This window comes from Procambarus clarkii, unplaced genomic scaffold (genome assembly GCF_040958095.1).
Source record: "Procambarus clarkii isolate CNS0578487 unplaced genomic scaffold, FALCON_Pclarkii_2.0 HiC_scaffold_1853, whole genome shotgun sequence".
NCBI lineage: Eukaryota > Metazoa > Arthropoda > Malacostraca > Decapoda > Cambaridae > Procambarus > Procambarus clarkii.
This window is the reverse complement of record NW_027190876.1, coordinates 5,140-24,092: the sequence shown is the minus strand read 5'-3', so window position 1 is coordinate 24,092 and position 18,953 is coordinate 5,140. Positions and strand designations below refer to the sequence as shown.

The following is an 18,953-nucleotide window of genomic DNA, read 5'->3' as shown; positions in this document are numbered from 1 at the left end:
TATATATATATATATATTATTATATCCTGTATTATTCCAGCCCATTATTAGAGATAGTAGCCACCTCTTATTTTGGTTTTCTTTCATTATTAGTGCTCAGAAAATTAAATATATCTACATATTTAGTCAAAATCAATTACATTATTTTATCTTATTCATAGCATAAATGTTCACAAAGATTACTAAAAAGAGATTGAATTAGACTACAGCAAATTGGCAAACTTTACCTTGTATCTGTTTCCACCGTGTTTGTTTGGGGCGTTCTTCAACATATCAGCAATACTTGTCTCAACATCTCTTTCAGTTGCATTAGTGTGGGTGTTGATACAGGCTTCTGGAAAGTTATAAGAATTAATTAATATATATAATTATAATTCTTTTTGTCAGGAGACAAGAAGCCACAGAGTAATAACATTGTTGGCTTTTATTTAGGTGTTCCCCTGTTCTCCAGTCTTCCTCCGTCCCCTCGTCCCCTTTGTCCTCCCCAGCATTCTCCATTCCCCTGTCCCCTCGTCCTCCCCACCATTACCCTCTCCTCTGTTCCCTCGTCTTCCCCACCATCCCCCCTGTCGTCCTCCCCACCATTCTAAACTACCTCATCCCATGCATTCCATGATGGTCTGATGCTTCCATCTGAAAATTGGGAACATCAAAAGATCTGACTTTCCCAATTTTCTGATGGGAACATCAAATGATCTGATATTCCCATCACTGAAAAATAAAAACAGATAAAAAAAATGATATGAAAAAATAGAAAATAAAATATACTCAAGAAATGAACAGAATGGTTAACAACGCAGCTCAATTGCAATGCAATGTCACAATAACATTTAAATATACTTTAAGATATAATCTAGAAGAAAATAAGGATATTGAAACGGTTCATGAACTCTATTTCAATAAAGGACACTATGGGGAACTTTGAAAAATAGTTATTGAGTATAATTAGACAGACTTGTTGCTAGGCAGAGGAGTAATGAGATATATGGCAAATTTTGCAAAATATACAATGAAGGTACACAAACATTCATACCCAAACAAAGCAAAATGCTAGGTAAGAACAAAGCATTTGGCCCGTAGGAGAAATGAGATACCCACAAGACTAGAATACAAGTCATTAACAAGCATGCAAGTATAATACATAATACATGCAGACATATATATAATCCAAAAAAATGTCAAATTTACGTACTTATTATTACATTACAAATATCCAAGGTTTTGAAGACACGGTTCCTCTTGCGCCCAACGAGTGAATACTGAGACCAGACCCCATAGGTCCCTATCCTCCTCATCATTCGTCTCACTGTGTCTCCACAGCTTGCACCGCCCATTTGAGACAGCGTCTGGACCTGTTAAAATAATGCATAAGCTGTAAGGTAATAGAGAATAATATATATCTTTCAATCTCAACATTAGATTTTCTAATTTCCAACTGTATTAAATAAATAGCATTAAAATATTTTCCTTCTTAACTATTACAAAAATCAACGAATTTGAGTAACTTTTGCTTTTGTTTTATTTGTACCTTAAACATAACACTGAACAATCAATTATGTGCCACCCCACCTTCCTTCATCTGCAAAAAAACTAATCAAAAGACATATGTACAAGGCTAAAAAAATTCAGCAACACTTACCATACTCAGGCTAAAAGAATTAAGCAACACTTACCATACTCTTTTTATATTCACTGTTAACTTTTAGCTCATGTGACAGACTTTCCACCTGCTCAACAGTTTCAAGTGGGGATGGAAGAATGTCTTCCAGGATTGGTATATCTCCATGTGTTTTTGACATATGGGTTTCCGTCATTTTGACAATATTCAGGATATCCCCTGATAAAAATGTCAATTTTGATAATTCCTTCATCATGTATTCCATTATGCCAAAACCATAATCATAATCATCTGTATCAAACCTTATTACAGGTAAAATCAGTAGGCAGTCTACTGTATTTTATCAAACCGTTATTAGTATAATAGATCTCGTAATAATTTTGCAAAAATAATGGCATTTACTATTTTTAAAAGATTATTAGCAAATTTACAGAAATGGTGCATTCGGAAGACAAAACCAATTTTTCACTTTTGACAATTGAGCACCTGCTACATCCAGATTCTAGGGAGGAAAGGAAGGACGATCTTACTGGATCCCATAGCCTCTCCGAGGCACAAACCAGGCTTTTACACAAACCCCCCCCCCCCCCCTGCACCCGAGCTTTTTAAAATAGTAAATGCCACTATTTTTGCAAAATTATTACGAGATCTATTATTCTAGAGAATAATGCATATAAATGCATATATGCATATAAATACAAAAGTAAATCAAATCTTATCCTTGTATAATATACAAGCTGATGTGAGATCCCTGTCTACAGGTGGACTGGAACTATTATCCAGTAGGCAGTCTACTGTATTTTATCAAACCGTTATTAGTATAATAGATCTCGTAATAATTTTGCAAAAATAATGGCATTTACTATTTTTAAAAGATTATTAGCAAATTTACAGAAATGGTGCATTCGGAAGACAAAACCAATTTTTCACTTTTGACAATTGAGCACCTGCTACATCCAGATTCTAGGGAGGAAAGGAAGGACGATCTTACTGGATCCCATAGCCTCTCCGAGGCACAAACCAGGCTTTTACATAACCCCCCCCCCTGCACCCGAGCTTTTTAAAATAGTAAATGCTACTATTTTTGCAAAATTATTACGAGATCTATTATTCTAATAAGAGTTTGATAAAATACAAACCCTGGGGCCATAGAACGGCTATTTAATCCCCTTGAACGGACCTGTGCATGGGCCACTGAGGCATCGAAAAAAAACAGACCGGCTTGGGAAAAAAGCAAAATTGCCGGTCTATGGCCCAGCTGATGGCTGTGCATGAATGGCTAATGGCTAATGGCTGTTAGTTATGGAGCTAGGTTAGACTATGTATGTTTAAATCTCTGATTTAAACAGAGCCAGTGTTCAGTCAAATAACTGAATTTATCAAATCTTATCCTTGTATAATATACAAGCTGATGTGAGATCCCTGTCTACAGGTGGACTGGAACTATTATCCAGTAGGCAGTCTACTGTATTTTATCAAACCGTTATTAGTATAATAGATCTCGTAATAATTTTGCAAAAATAATGGCATTTACTATTTTTAAAAGATTATTAGCAAATTTACACAAATGGTGCATTCGGAAGACAAAACCAATTTTTCACTTTTGACAATTGAGCACCTGCTACATCCAGATTCTAGGGAGGAAAGGAAGGACGATCTTACTGGATCCCATAGCCTCTCCGAGGCACAAACCAAGCTTTTACATAACCCCCCCCCCCTGCACCCGAGCTTTTTAAAATAGTAAATGCCATTATTTTTGCAAAATTATTACGAGATCTATTATACTAATAACGGTAAATAAATAATAAATAGTAAATAAATCAAAATCAGTTACATTATTTTATCTTATTCATAGCATAAATGTTCTCGAAGATTACTAAAAAGAAATTGAATTAGACTACAGCAAATTGGCAAACTTTACCTTGTATCTGTTTCCACCGAGTTTGTTTGGGGCGTTCTTCAACATATCAGCAATACTTGTCTCAACATCTCTTTCAGTTGCATTAGTGTGGGTGTTGATACAGGCTTCTGGAAATTTATAAGAATTAATTAATATATATAATTATAATTCACTTTGCTATTCCCCATTCCACAGTCCTCTCGTCCTTCCCACTTCCCTGTCCCCACATCATCCCCACTATTCCCACTTCCCTGTCCCATCGTCCTCCTTACCATTTTCCCCTCCCCTGTCCTTCTTCCTCCCCCACCATCTCCCATTCACCTGTCCCTTTGTCCTCCCCAGCATTCCCCTGTCCCCACCATCCCCAACTCCCCAGTCCCCTCGTCCTCCCCACCATTACCCTCTCCTCTGTCCCCTCGTCTTCCCCACCATACCCCCCTCTCGTCCTCCCCACCATTCCAAACTACCTCATCCGATGCATTCTATAATGGTCTGATGCTTCCATCAGAAAATTGGGAACATCAAATGATCTGATATTCCCATCACTGAAAAATAAGAACAGCTAAAAAAATGAAATGAAAAAAATAAAAAAATAAACTATACTCATGAAATGAACAGTATGGTAAACAACACAGCTCAATTTCAATGCAATGTCACACAAAATTATTAAATCGAAATGAAAATAAATTGAAATCTATGAAAATTCAAATTATCAATACAATCGGAAATATTGAAATAATATCGCAACATAATATAGTGTGGGTTGCTCTTACGTGCAACAGACGGTGCTGTTTTTCAAAAAAGGCATGGTTTTACCTGTCACAAGTGTGGCATCTATACTTATACTCACGAAATGAACGGTATGGTAAACAACATAGCTCAATTGCAATGCAATGTCACAATAACATTTAATAACAATAATAACAATAACATTTAAATATACTTTAAGATATAATCTAGAAGAAAATAAGAACATTGAAACGGTTCATGAACTCGATTTCAATAAAGGACACTATGGGGAACTTTGAAAAACAGTTAATGAGTATAATTAGACAGACTTGTTGCTAGGCAGAGGAGTAAATAATGAGATATATGGCAAATTTTGCAAAATATACGGCACACAAACATTCATACCCAAACAAAGCAAAATGCTAGGTAAGAACAAAGCAGTTGGCCCGTAGGGGAAAGGAGATACCCACAAGACTGGAATACAAGTCATTAACAAGCACACAAGTACTACACTACACAACAACCGCACTACTACCAGAACTGGACGAATCACTACCAAAACAACACATTGCACATCACTACCAAAACAACACAACACAACACAAGCATTGGCAAAGAATTATAGACCAGTTGCACTAACATCCCACATAATAAAATTATTTGAGAGTGATCAGGAGTCAGATTACTAGTTTTATAGAGACCAATGACCTCCACAATCCAGGCCAACAAGGATTTAGAGCAGTTTCTATGATCGAGCCACTGAGATCTATAAAGAATTCTGATCAAGAAAGAGATCTAGGGGTGGTTTTAGATAGAAAACTATAACCTGAGGATCATATTAAGAACATTCTGCGAGGGGCCTATGCTACACTTTTTAACTTTAGAATTGCTTTTAAATACATAGGTCAAAAAGTTTTAAAAGTTTTAAAAGTTTTTTAAACCTCTCGTGTATCATGAGTGTGTTAAAGCATCAGATGGTGCATTCAGATGATGAATATTACCTAGTTCCTTCATCTGGGAAGAATGAACACATATTGGTGCATTCGGATGATAAAAACTAACTACTGTAGTTTAATTGATCAACAGACTGTATATCATATGCAGACTGTATGTGGATCTGCGGGCCACTCCAAACAACAGCCTGGTGGACCAAGCTCCACCAGGGCTAAAGCACAAAGTGATATAGATGTGATAGAGAAACTAGGTCAAATGGAGGAGTAGGTCTGTATATTAAACAGCACCTGACGTGCACAGAGCTACTAAACTATAGAGATATATGACCGAACCTAACCTATCTTTATAGGTTAGGTTAGGTAGCTGAAAATGTTAGGTTAGGTAGTCGAAAAAACATTAATTCAAGAAAACTTGGCTTATTAGGCAAATCGGGCCTTGCATAGTAGGCTGAGATGTGCGTTCTGGCTACTAGGTACGACACATATATATATATATATATATATATATATATATATATATATATATATATATATATATATATATACATATATATATATATATATATATATATATATATATATATGTATATATATATATATATATATATATATATATATATATATATATATATATATATATATATATATATATATATATATATATATATATTGGACAATTAGTAAAAAAAAAAAAAAAAAAAATTAAATTATTTTACCTTGTACCTAGATCCACCAGGCCTGTTTGGTGCCTGTTTCAGTACTTCAGACATCTGGAAGGTCACATCCTCCTCCTCAACTTGTGGATGTGCGTTGATAGATGATTCTGTAAAATTAAGTTATTTATATAATAATAAATTCAGTATAACAATAATATTCTGTAAAATTAAAAGTAATTTATACATCAATCAGATAAAACTCTCCAGAGATGGTGATACACAACATATAAAGGACAAGTTTCAGAACAAAATATGCATTTAGGAATAAGGTTTTGTACATGTAGGTAGCACATGAGAAAATAAGTGGAAGGTGATCAAGTTTATATTAACATGTTAATGACTTTGTTAAGGCTTTGCAAGAATGAAAAAATATTAATAATATAATATCACCTACCAATTAATTGTACATCATTTATAAGTCAATTATTTGCATTATTATTATTCAATACTAATGATATAAAAATGCATTTTGTAATCTACTATTTATGCAAGTATTAAGCACAGGATCATGAAATAAACTGCAAAATACTGTAATGGATAAACCAATTAATTTTACATTTTCCTATAGCTAAGTCAGTCAGTTCTATTAGCAGCAGAGAACAATTATGCCCAACCTCTATTAAATGAAACAATCTTAAGAGCAAGTGATAGAAATATAATCATTTATGCTTGGGATTATGGAATGGTTCCAAATATGAAAAATATCAAGTTTTTTGGTTAAAATTTTTTAACTTAAAATTTACATTTTTAAGTGAATTTTAAACTTTAAAAAAATTATTTAATTTTTTGGTTACTTACTTAAAATAACATTATATAGTTCTTGTTTTTGTAGAAATGCCAATTTCTTCTTTTGCCCTTCCAGACTGTATAGTGACCACAGGCCGTTTGTTCATATCTTCATTATTCTTCGAACTGTGGTTGCACAATCAGACCCACGTACACTGGTTAAAAGCATCACCTAAAAGCAACAACAAAAATGTAGTACACTGACGAATTTTGAATATATATATATATATATATATATATATATATATATATATATATATATATATATATATATATATATATATATATATATATATATAAATATATTAGTTGATTTTATACCCGCATTAGGTCAGGTGATAATACAATGAAGGTGATAATAAAGCCATTCACAACTGCAGGCCTAATAAAAAAAGGAGGTGGCATAGCAATATCTTACAAAGATACCTTCATCTGCAATAGTCTCATTAGTAATAGAGACGACTATTGTGAATATACCTTTGCCAAGTTCTCCAGTAAATCCCTTAAATCCTCCTTGACTATAAGTGCCATCTATAGATTTCCCAATACCGACATAGCTTCATTCTCAGATAACGTAAGGAATCTTATCATAAATAACAATCTCAACAAAAATCAAACCAACTTAGTGGTTTGTAATGGTGAACAAAACATGCAGATACTTATATATAACCTGTGAATAGAGTGTAATAACACCAAAACTATTTGTTTATTGTTTTATGACCATAATAATTGAATCACTAATATGATTCACTAATATATAATCCTAATAATAATCACTAATATATAATCCATTGAGCATGCTGCATCTCTTTCAGTCTCTTTGCAATTTGAACAAGAGGGTTTTTAATTGATCGAACCATATTCTTAAAGTAAAGTAAATGAGATGTATTCCATATTTTGCAAAATATACGATGAAGGCACACAAACATTCATACCAAAACTGAAGGGCAGGATTTATGAGGAGACATTAGAGGCATTAAATATTCCAAACTAGAAGACAGAAGGAAAAGAGGAGATATGATCACTACGTACAAAACAGTAACAGGAATTGATAAACTTGATAGGGAAGATTTCCCGAGACCTGGAATTTCAAGAACAAGAGGTTATAGATTTAAACGAACTAAACAAAGATGCCGAAGAAATGTAAGACAATTCACTTTTGCAAACAGAATGGTAAACGGTTGGAACATGTTAGGTGAGAAGGTGGTGGAGGCCAAATCCGTCAAAAGTTTCAAAGCATTATATGACAAAGAGTACTGGGAAAATGGGACACCACGAGTGTAGCTCTCCATCCATCTGATTGATAACCCAAATGAATTTTTCATGGATATGATACCAACATCAAATCATAAATCAGATGTGATCCTATCCCCACTGGATTTTGAAGAAGCCATAGACAGTATGCCTATGCACTCTGCACCAGGCCCTGACTCTTGGAACTCTATATTCATCAAGAACTGTAAAAAACGTTATCGCAGGCCCTTCACATTCTTTGGAGACAAAGCCAAGATACTGGCATTGTCCCTGACATACTAAAAACCGCAGAGATAGCACCGCCCCATAAAGGAGGAAATAAGGCAGAGGCAAAAAACTACAGACCGATAGCACTAACATCGCACATCATAAAAATCTTTGAGAGAATGCTAAGAAGTAAGATCACAAAATACATGGAATCACAGCATCTCCATAACCCCAGACAACATGGTTTCAGAACAGGGCGCTCTTGCCTATCACAGTTGCTGGACCACTCTGACATGGCACTAGATACCATGGAAGACAAACAAAACGCTTTGACAAAAAAAAGCCTTTGACAAATGTGACCATTGTGTTATTGCACATAAAATGCGTTCAAAAGGAATTACCGGAAAAATAGGCAGATGGATATACAACTTCCTGACTAATAGAACCCAATGTGTAGTAGTCAACAAAATAAAATCTGGACCATCAACCGTAAAGAGCTCAGTCCCCAAGCGTACTGTGCTTGCTCCAATACTTTTTCTCATCCTCATATCGGACATAGACAAGGACACAACCTATAGTACTTGATCATCCTTTGCAGATGACACTAGAATCTTCACGAGAGTAGGCAACATAGAGGACACGGCAAACCTCCAATCAGATGTAAATCAGGTCTTTCTATGGGCTACAGAAAATAACATGGTGATTAACGAACATAAGTTTCAGCTCATGCGCTACGGAAAAAATAAAAAATATAAAAACGGAAACCACTTACAAAACTCAGTCAAATCATAACATTGAACGGAAAAGCAACGTAAAGGATTTGGGTGTACTGATGTCAGAAGGCCTTACATTTAAAGAACACAATAAAGTAGCCGTCACAACTGCAAGAAAAATGACAGGATAGATAACAAGAACTTTTCACACTAGAGATGCTATACCGATGATGATAGTTTTCAAGACGCTAGTGCTCTCTAGAGTGGAATACTGCTGCATAATGAAAGCCCCTTTCAAAGCTGGAGAAATTACTGACCTATACTTATGCATTTATCTTCGGTTTAACACAACAGGCACCAGACACACGCTAGGCATCATACACACTAGGATAAAACAAACATTAGGCCAGAAGTCAGAAAAGAATTCAAAGAATTTTACTGGAAAGGCTTGCTGTTAGGAAAGGAAGTAATTGAGATGAATTAATGCACAGTATGTCAATTTTGTGAAATATATGATAAAGGAACAAAAACATTTATACCAAAACAAAGATGCAGAACTAGGAAACAGGATTTGTTCAACTGAAATTTCAAGACGGACAGAGACCAAAAGACACAAAAATGGAATCAATATACGAAGAGGCCAAACCCCCAAACATACCAGTAATACAAAGAGAAACAACTACACGGCAGTGAGGAGAAAGGCAGAAAGAAATTTTGAAAAAAAGGAACAAACAAATGTAAAGTAGAACAAATCATATTCTATAAATACAGCAACAACCAATTGCAGGTAAAGGATAATATTCAGAGCTTTTAAATGCATGGATGGCGAAATACTCAAGAAATTGTTCACGACTTTTGTTAGACCAAAGTTGGAATATGCAGCGGTTGTATGGTGCCCATATCTTAAGAAGCACATAAACAAACTGGAAAAGGTGCAAAGACATGCTACTAAGTGGCTCCCAGAACTGAAGGACAAGAACTATGAGGAGAGGTTAGAGGCATTAAATATACCAAATATACTACACAAATATATATACTACACATGCACAATAAACTACCCTACACAGGCTGAGTATGGTGTGTACAATAAATTATTAGCTAAAAGATAAGACTGAGTTTGTATAAATGGGGGTTAAGTCAGAGTGGGAAAATGTAAGTGGAGTGCCTAAAAACCCTGTCCTGGGACCTCTGTAATTCATAATATATACAAATAATTTAGACTCAGGTTTGATCAGCAATATTTGAAAATTTCCAGACGATACAAAAGGGATTTTTTTCTGGATTCAGGATTATTTTTTTATGGCTGAAAACAGGTTTTCAGCAATAAAAGAAATACAGTATTGCTGGAACAACCGTCGACATCTTCAAGAGAAAACCTGAACATCTTCAAGAAGTGAAGATGACCTTGAGAAGAAGTATAGGTTGGGAGAAGTATAGGTTAGGAATTGTCTCCAAAGAATTCTCAAAGAATTACTCGTTATTGCTATCCAAGATAATTAGACGAGCCAAAGCTAAATACTACGAAGATAAATTTACCCAAATAAAGAGTACCTTACCTAAAAATATGTATGTACCTTACGTAAATAAACATTTGATTTTGAAGTGCCGGACAAACAAGGCTGTGGTGGATATGTGGGCCTGAGGGGCCTGTCCAAGCAACAGCCTGTTGGACCAAGCTCTCACATGTCAAGCCTGGCCTTGGAAGGGCTTGGTGAGTAGAACAACTACCAGAACCCTATAATGCATGTATCAAGGTGTCCAGGCAGTGAGCACCACATAATGCAGTGCAGTCCTGTAAGAATAAGCACAGTAAGTATGGGCATGGAGGGGGTGCAGCAGTGGCTTGTGAAGGGCTGGAGAGTAAATGGACATGCCCAGGGGTAAAAAGCATTAGGGTAACAGAACATAGCCCATAAAAATAGTAATGACAATGAATGAATAATTATATGAATGCAATAATACTTCATATCTCAATAGGAATACTAAGCAGGATGCAAGACAAGGTACTGGTGGTGATAGTGGTTGGTACAAGTCCTCACATCCCCACAGACACCAGTAACAGCCCTCACCTCCCAACACAGTACCCTTGTAGCGAGTTAATCTTATACTCGCTTCATTATCTTATAGCATAACTAATTAACACTAATTACAGAAGCTACACAGGTGATACTTTGGTGTGAGTTGAGCGCACTGAGCGTCGGTATCGCTACACCCGTTCCTTAACAACCCTTTGGACCTTTATTACAGAAAAATAGAATCAATTAATTTAATAAAATATAAAATATAAGTGCTTACTTACGATAATACTATCGGTGGAACACAAAATCTTCTTCTTCTTGATAGTAGGTGCAGTTTGCATGAAGGGTTAGTCCTCGCCATGACTGAACTGACGACAAAATGGCCGATGTGTTGATATGGCGTCAGGTGACGCTGTGACGTCACAGGTGAGGGACTCTTTGCGCATTACTCCCTCGTACTTAAAAAGTACTACAGGTACTTTTTGGTTTTATTTTTGAATATGGCAGAAGTTGGACAGCTTTTCAAATCATTATAAGGGAGTGAGTTCCATAGACTAGGTCCCTTTATTTACATAGAGTGTTTACATAGATTAAGTTTGACTCTGGGGATATCAAAGAGATATTTATGTCTGGTGGGGACGTGGCCATGTGTTCTATTACATCTGTCCAGGAAGAGTTTCAGAACAGGGTTTGCAGTTAGAAAAAGGGCTTTATAAACGTAATTTACACAGGAGAATGTATGGAGTGAATTTGTTTAGCATGTTTAAGGATTTGAACAAGGGAGCTGTGTGTTGTCTGAAGGTAGAGTTATTTATTGTCCTGATAGCAGATTTTTACTGGATGATGATGGGCTTGAGGTAGTTTGCAGAGGTTGAACCCCAAGCACAAACGCCATAAGAATGATAGGGATAGATAAGTGCATAATAGAGTGAGAGGAGAGCAGAGTAGGGTACATAATATCTGATCTTAAACAGTATACCAACTGTTTTAGAAACCTTTTTAGTTATGTGTTGTATATGGGTGCGGAAGTTGAGTCTCTTGTCTAAGTATAGGCTAAGAAACTTTCCATCATTTTTATTGCTAATGTTTACATTATCTATCTGAAGCTGAATTGCATTTGTTGATTTGTTTCCAAATAAGATATAGTAGGTCTTTTCTATGTTTTGTGTGAGGTTTGTTGGTTGACATCCACAAGTAGACTTTTTTTAATTAATTGTTTACAACATTATTTAACAGGAGTGGGTTGGGGTCAGAGTAGATGAGTAGTATCATCAGCCAACAATATAGGTTTAAGTATGTTAGAGACATTAGGGAGATCATTGATGTATATAAGAAACAGGAGGGTCCTAGGATGCTGCTCTGTGGCACCTTTACGGTAATTAAGTGGTAGAGTGGGAGAGGTTATATCATTGATGGCTTCATATTGGTGTCTGTTACTAAGATAGGATCGGATATAGTTTAGGGCAAGGCCACGGATTCCATAATGGTGGAATTTAAGTAAGAGGTAGTTATGGTTAACAGTATCAAAGGCCTTTCTCAGGCCGATGAAGAGTTCAATTGGAAACTCACTTTTGTCAAGGGCTGAGAAGATTAAGTCAAGCAGACTAACAATAGCATCATTGGTACTCTTTTGGGAGCGGAAGCCAAACTGACAGGGACTTAGTATATTGAATTTTACAAGATTGGAGTAGAGCTGTTTGTAAAAAAAAAAAAATAATTTTGATAATATAGGTAGATTCGATATGGGTCTGTAATTATTTATGTCTGCCGTGTTACCTCCTTTATGAACTGGCGTTACTCTTGCTTTTTTAAGGATATCAGGGAAGGTATGACACTCTAGGGATTTGTTGAACAGCAGTGCTATGGATGGTGCAAGGGCATGGGAGGCACGCCTGTGTACCATCGATGGTATTTCACTAATGTTCCCAGCTTTGGTTTTTAGCGAGTGAATGATGGACACAACATCTGTAGGGCTGACCGGAGAGAGGAGAAGAGAGTTTGGATAGCTGCGTGAAAGATATGTGGTAACATATGTCTGAGTCTCTGGGATTTTTCGGGCAAGGTGAGCACCAAACGATGAAAAGAAGCTATTAAATTCAGTTGCTGTTTCAAGATCTGTTGCAGGTGTATAACCATCCTTGGAGATTTTTATCTTATTATGTGAATGTTGTTTAGCTCCTAGGATGGTAGAGATGGCTCTCCATGTGCTTTTTATGTTGCCTTTTGCTTCTTTGAATCTATTCTCGTAATAGGAACGCTTTGCTCTTATTATACTGGTAAGCACTGATGAATACCTCTTAACTACTTCTTTTCCAACTAGGCCAATCCTAAGTTTTTTTTCATATTCATGTTTCTTGTCGATTGCTTTAAGTATGCCATTAGTGAGCCAGGGATTATTTAACCTTTTTGCCAGTTACTTGCTTGGTGAGGAGAGGACAATAAGTATTGTAAAGGCTTTAAATTTTGGAAAGAGGCTAGTTAACGAATTATTATCCTGTGTATTGATAAATTTAGATTCCCAGTTTACATTGTGGAGGGCATTTGTGAGATTGCCTATTGCCGCTTCACATTGTAACCTAAAGGTAATTTTCTTGTTACCTGGTGGTGTTATGGCCATGTTCGCTACAAGGAAGGTAGGATAGTGGTCAGTTGTTCTGTCAGTGATTATACTTGATGTAAGAGGAGCTGTTATGTTGGTCCATCAGTGATCCAGGGTAGTCGCAGATGTTTGAGTGACTCGGGTGGGCCTGGTGATTGCGGGGATGAGCATACAGGAATTCATGCTGTTGAGGAAACAGTCTACTTGAGGGTTATTTTGTAGCCCTAGGTCAATATTGAAATCACCTCTGAGAACTATGTGATTTTTGTTGAGATTATTGTTTATGATAAGGTTCCTCAAGTTGTTATTGTATTTGTGTCTAGCTTCAGACACAAGCATGTTACAGTTATGTCTTAAAGAGTTGAGAGCAATTAAGGATGATAAAGAGTCACTTACAACTAATGTATCAAGTTTGGATACTTGTACACATTTCAGTGCAAGGAGCAAGGCAAATAGTTCAGTCTGAAGGGTAGAGGCCCAGTTGTTTATACGGACTCCCCACTCAAAATATAAGTCATATCCTATTGCCAGGACAACTGCACTTCCACGCTCGGAATATTAAGTTCCTTTCTCATATTAAGTATCTTTGTGGTACGAAGGCACCCAAGGATTATCCTCAAGGCTTCGTTCTGCAATTTTTCAAGCCCTCCAAGCTTTCTTTCAGGATGCCTTAAAGTTAGTTTAGTTCATTTATTATGCACCCCATACCCATCTTGTGGGCGGTAGTGGAAAGGGTTGCAGAGGCACATAATGGGCTCAGGGACTGAACCCAACAATTCATTTAGCTAAGCAAGTTACAATCTTGATGAGCTAGTTACAAAATTCAGTATAAGTCGTCACATCAACAATAGGTTCGAGATCGATCACAAGTACAGTTTCTAAATTAAGCAACTGACATATGTGGAGAGCTAGTGTCACAATTGATATGTTTGTCCTGCACACCGCTCCCCATCCAGTGGGCAGCGGTGGATAGGTTACAATCACTTAGTTACTACTTACAGTTAGCAAACTGGGGATATTTGGCTAAAATTTCTGGTACCAGATCATTTTGAATGAAATATTGACACATCGTTGGTACATTGGTTATAGAATTGTCTCTGAATTCACTATCACATAGTGACGAAGGGGTGTGCAAATAATTTTGTTGACAGTTAACATTTGGTCAGGTCTACATCGGCAGATAATGAGAATTCCCAGAAATACTTGTAACCGAGTCTAAGCCGAGCAGTAGTAACATCTAGAAGTCTGCTGATTTTATTGGATGAACCATAGATGTGTGGCTCCTTTTGCATAATAGTATTGAACGAAAGTTAATCTCCCCAAACACTTTCGCGTTTTGGGCAAGTTACCCCTCCACTCTCTCCATTTTTGTTTGGACATTCCCAGGTAGTGCGCGGAAATACTGAAAAGTGTATACTCTTTTCAACTTTGTCACCTTAATTCTCGTCCTATGTCTTTCATTTTGGTATCAATGCGTTCGCAATAGAATTCCCAACAGAACTATGTGCATATAATGTCAAAGACAGCAGCGCGCTCCACCCGCCGACAAGATGAATGTAGGCCAAGGGTACCAGAAAAAGAAAGCTGAGCCACCCTCAGGCAACTCTCATTACATTAGAGAGCGTGATAATACTGAAAAGTGTATACCCTTTTCAACTTTGTTACCTCAATTCTCATCCTAGTTTTTTCAATTTGGCATCAATGTGTTCGCAATAGAATTCTCTACAGGACTAAAGGCATATAAACTCCAAAAGCCCGGCTTACCATCCGCAACAAACAGAGTAAGCGAGAGTGTGTTACCAGGGAGCGCACAAGAGCGATAAAATGTATACACTCTTTTCATTTTGGTCACCCCAATTGTCATCCTAGGTCTTTCATTTTGGTATCAATGTGTTAGCAATAGAATTATCTACAGGTTTAAATGCATATAAACTCCAAAAGCAAGGTGTACCATCCGCACAAAACAGAGAAAGTGAGAGAAAGTAACCCGGGAGCACTCTAGTGCAATGTAATGTGAACACTCTTTTCACTTTGGTTACCTCAATTCTCGTCATATGTCTTTCATTTTGGTATCAATGTGTTCGCAATTGTATCTGCTGGCATTTTACCCTTTGCTTGGATCTGAAGGGTTTTAGGCTCACCACGATGCAATCTGATAGTACCACAGGTGTATATACCTATCTTCAAGCAGCAATTCACTCATTCAAACCGACTTATAATAGTTATCCATATATAAATGGTAATCTTTGTTCTACCTGTTAACCTGTCATATGAAGAAAGACCTACCAACCTAACCCCCAAAATGTCAATCCATATCTTTTATTTTAAACAATGCTGTTTTGTTGACCAAATTGTATTTTTACTCTTTTTCTGTCATGTTTCTCCCAACCCTGTTTTTTCCCTTTTTTCTTATTTTTTCTCAACATAATTCATACTTTAATTATGCGGATCAGGACATCACCTGATCAAACACATCAAACATCGTTTGACCACCATCAAACACACACATTTCGTGTGTGTTTGACGCTCACTGATATGTACCAGCGTTGTTTTATATATGGTGCTATTCTATCTTACGCTTTGTTGCTCTTTTTTACCTACGGGCTCATAGAACATTCTATTGCGAAAACATTGGCACAAAAATGAATGACGTACATACAATAATAATGTCAGGACAGTGATATAATTATAAACTTTCAAAGCACTGTATCGCCCATGTGTCGTCTTGTCACCAATACTGGGTAACAGTTCCGCCACTTCCCACACTCTTGCGGGTGGGCAGCGACCATTATTCTACGTTTATATTCATATCACCGTGTTGGGAATTTCATTGCGAGTACATTGATACCAAAATTAACGCTGTAGGACAAGTGTGGAAGTGATAACAATCCCAAGAGTAAAAACATTTTGTTGCTCTTGGGCACTCACGGCGAGTCATCTACGTAGGTATTTATTGGGTGCTGGTATTCATATAACTTTTGGTGACCGTTTTTGCTGATTTTCTTCTAGAGAATGTTATTGCGAACACGTTGGTACCAAAATGAAATACATAGCTCGAGAACTAAGGTCAGGAGAGTAAAAAGAGTATACACATTTTTGTTTTGACGCTTAATTAAGGTTATTGTGAGTACTCATCGCCTGCCTAGAAACTGGAACTAGTAATTCCATCTATCATACATATCATACAAGAGGAGCCACACATCTATGGATCATCCAATAAAATCAGCAGACTTCTAGATGTTACTACTGCTCGGCTTAGACTCGGTTACAAGTATCTCTGGGAATTCTCATTATCTGCTGATGTAGACCTGACCAAATGTAAACTGTGTCAACAAAATTATTCGCACACCCTCCGTCACTATGTGATGGAGTGCGAAAAGATACATGAATTTAGAGACAATTCTATAACCAATGTTCCAGCGATGTGTCAATATTTCATTCAAAATGATCTGCTACCAGAAATTTTAGCCAAATATCCCCAGTTTGCTAACTGTAGATAACAACTAAGTGATTGTAACCTATCCACCGCTGCCCACTGGATGGGGGACGGTGTGCAGGACAAACATATAAATTTTGATACTAGCTCTCCACATATGTCAGTTGCTTAATTTAGAACCTGTACTTGAGGTCGATCTCGAACCCATTGTTGATGTGATGACTTATATTGAATTTTGTAACTAGCTCATCAAGATTGTAACTTGCTTAGCTAAATGAATTGTGGGGTTCAGTCCCTGAGCCCATTATGTGCCTCTGTAACCCTTTCCACAACCGCCCACAAGATGGGTATGGGGTGCATAATGGGGTGGGGTGTCTTGGCCAAACGTGCCACATCAAAACCACAAGTTGACATTGAATGTGAATTAACAATGAGACAAGTAAGATTTATACTAATACATTTATACTAACTCTGTTGAGCGTTGACCATTTATACATCAAATCTGTTGATGTGAGCACTTTAGTTTAGTCTGCCGTTTAAAGAAAAAAAGAGCATATCAATGGTATATCACAGAAAACGAATTTATCATAAACTCATGTATTTGTCTTATCATATTGAACTGCATTCATATTTTTAATATATAACAATATGAATATACAAATTTCTGTAAATCCCCTACCTTGTTGGAATCTGTGGAAATGAATGAGCAAATGTGCTGGCTGAAGGCGCTGAAGGAAACCACATTGGTTTCATTTTGGATACAAATGTCCATGGAAATTCAAAATGGAAACTAATTATATAGTTGAACCTGCAGAGACGAGTTTAAGAATCTGTGTTGAGAGTGATGGACACAGCCTTCACAATTATACTTCAGAGAATGTAAACATCTAAGAGTCATTAGAAATATGTGTAGAATAATAAACCCTACATTGTTTGAGTTAGGGAAAACACCATTTGTGATATATAGATACTATAGCTGTTCCTAAAGATTCACCCTTTTTTGCACCAGCAAGATAACATATAAGATTTTAAGAGTTGACGAATGTTAATATTCTTGTTTGATAAACTGTGAACTTGAGACATAGTTAATAAGAACATATTAACACAACAAAATGTTTTCAAAATCCTTAACACCACTTTCCAGCAACTTATATAATTTATATAAATTATTTTAGAGAATAATACATAAATTATATATTTAAACATGATATAGTGTTTAGTGGAATGTATAAGGAGTCAAATTGTGTTAAAAAGAGCAATTTTTAGAAAATTTGGAAAAATACTTTTTTCTGTTCAAATTATAACTAAATGGATTATAAAGGTTTCACTCAGCCAATATATATCATTCACAATTTATTAATGAATTTTACAAAAAAACACCATAAATGTTATATTTAAACATGTAAAAACTATTTGTTTTACATTTGGAAGAAAATAATTGTAGAAAAACAATTTATAATTAAACCTTTGTGTTTGGATTTTTTGAGTAAAAGTTTCTCAAAGGCTCTCCTGCACCATTCTCAATGCAAATCATTCCCACACCTATGGCAAGAGATAGGCGAACGTTGTGTAGATGATTTGTGTTTGCTGGGATTATGGTTAAATTAAATATAAATTCTCAACAACTATTTAGTTTAACAGTATTGTATTTTATATTTTTTGGAAGTGACTATAATTTAGGTCTCATATCTTGTTGGACAATCAGTAAACATGACATTTTAAAAAACGCCATTTTACATGAAGAAACAAATCTTGTTTCAATATTTAATCAAATGAAAAGATGTCGTTCAACTAAAAATGAAGCAATCATATGGCAGGAGTGGGGGGATTCTGTAACATACCAAGACTATTTATTTCTTTTTAAATTAATTGTATATGAAGCAGTTCATAGTGCCCGATATTATAAATCATTAGGGAAAAGTAATCCATCATTATTAAATTTATATTCAAATAATCACATAAAAGTTTTAACTAAAACTATAAAATTAATTAAATAATAAGTAATTATTTATTACCTGTTAAAA

General features: G+C 35.9%; 1 long non-coding RNA gene across 1 annotated transcript; it reads right to left on the bottom strand.

Annotated features, from left to right (window-relative positions):
* Positions 1-226: 226 nt before the first annotated feature.
* LOC138362454 (uncharacterized) lies at positions 227-3,648 on the bottom strand. Its single transcript, XR_011227678.1, has 3 exons — positions 3,540-3,648; positions 1,193-1,352; positions 227-334 (listed from the first exon to the last, which is right to left on the bottom strand). It is a non-coding gene; the product is annotated as an uncharacterized lncRNA (long non-coding RNA).
* Between the last annotated feature and the right edge of the window lie 15,305 nt (positions 3,649-18,953).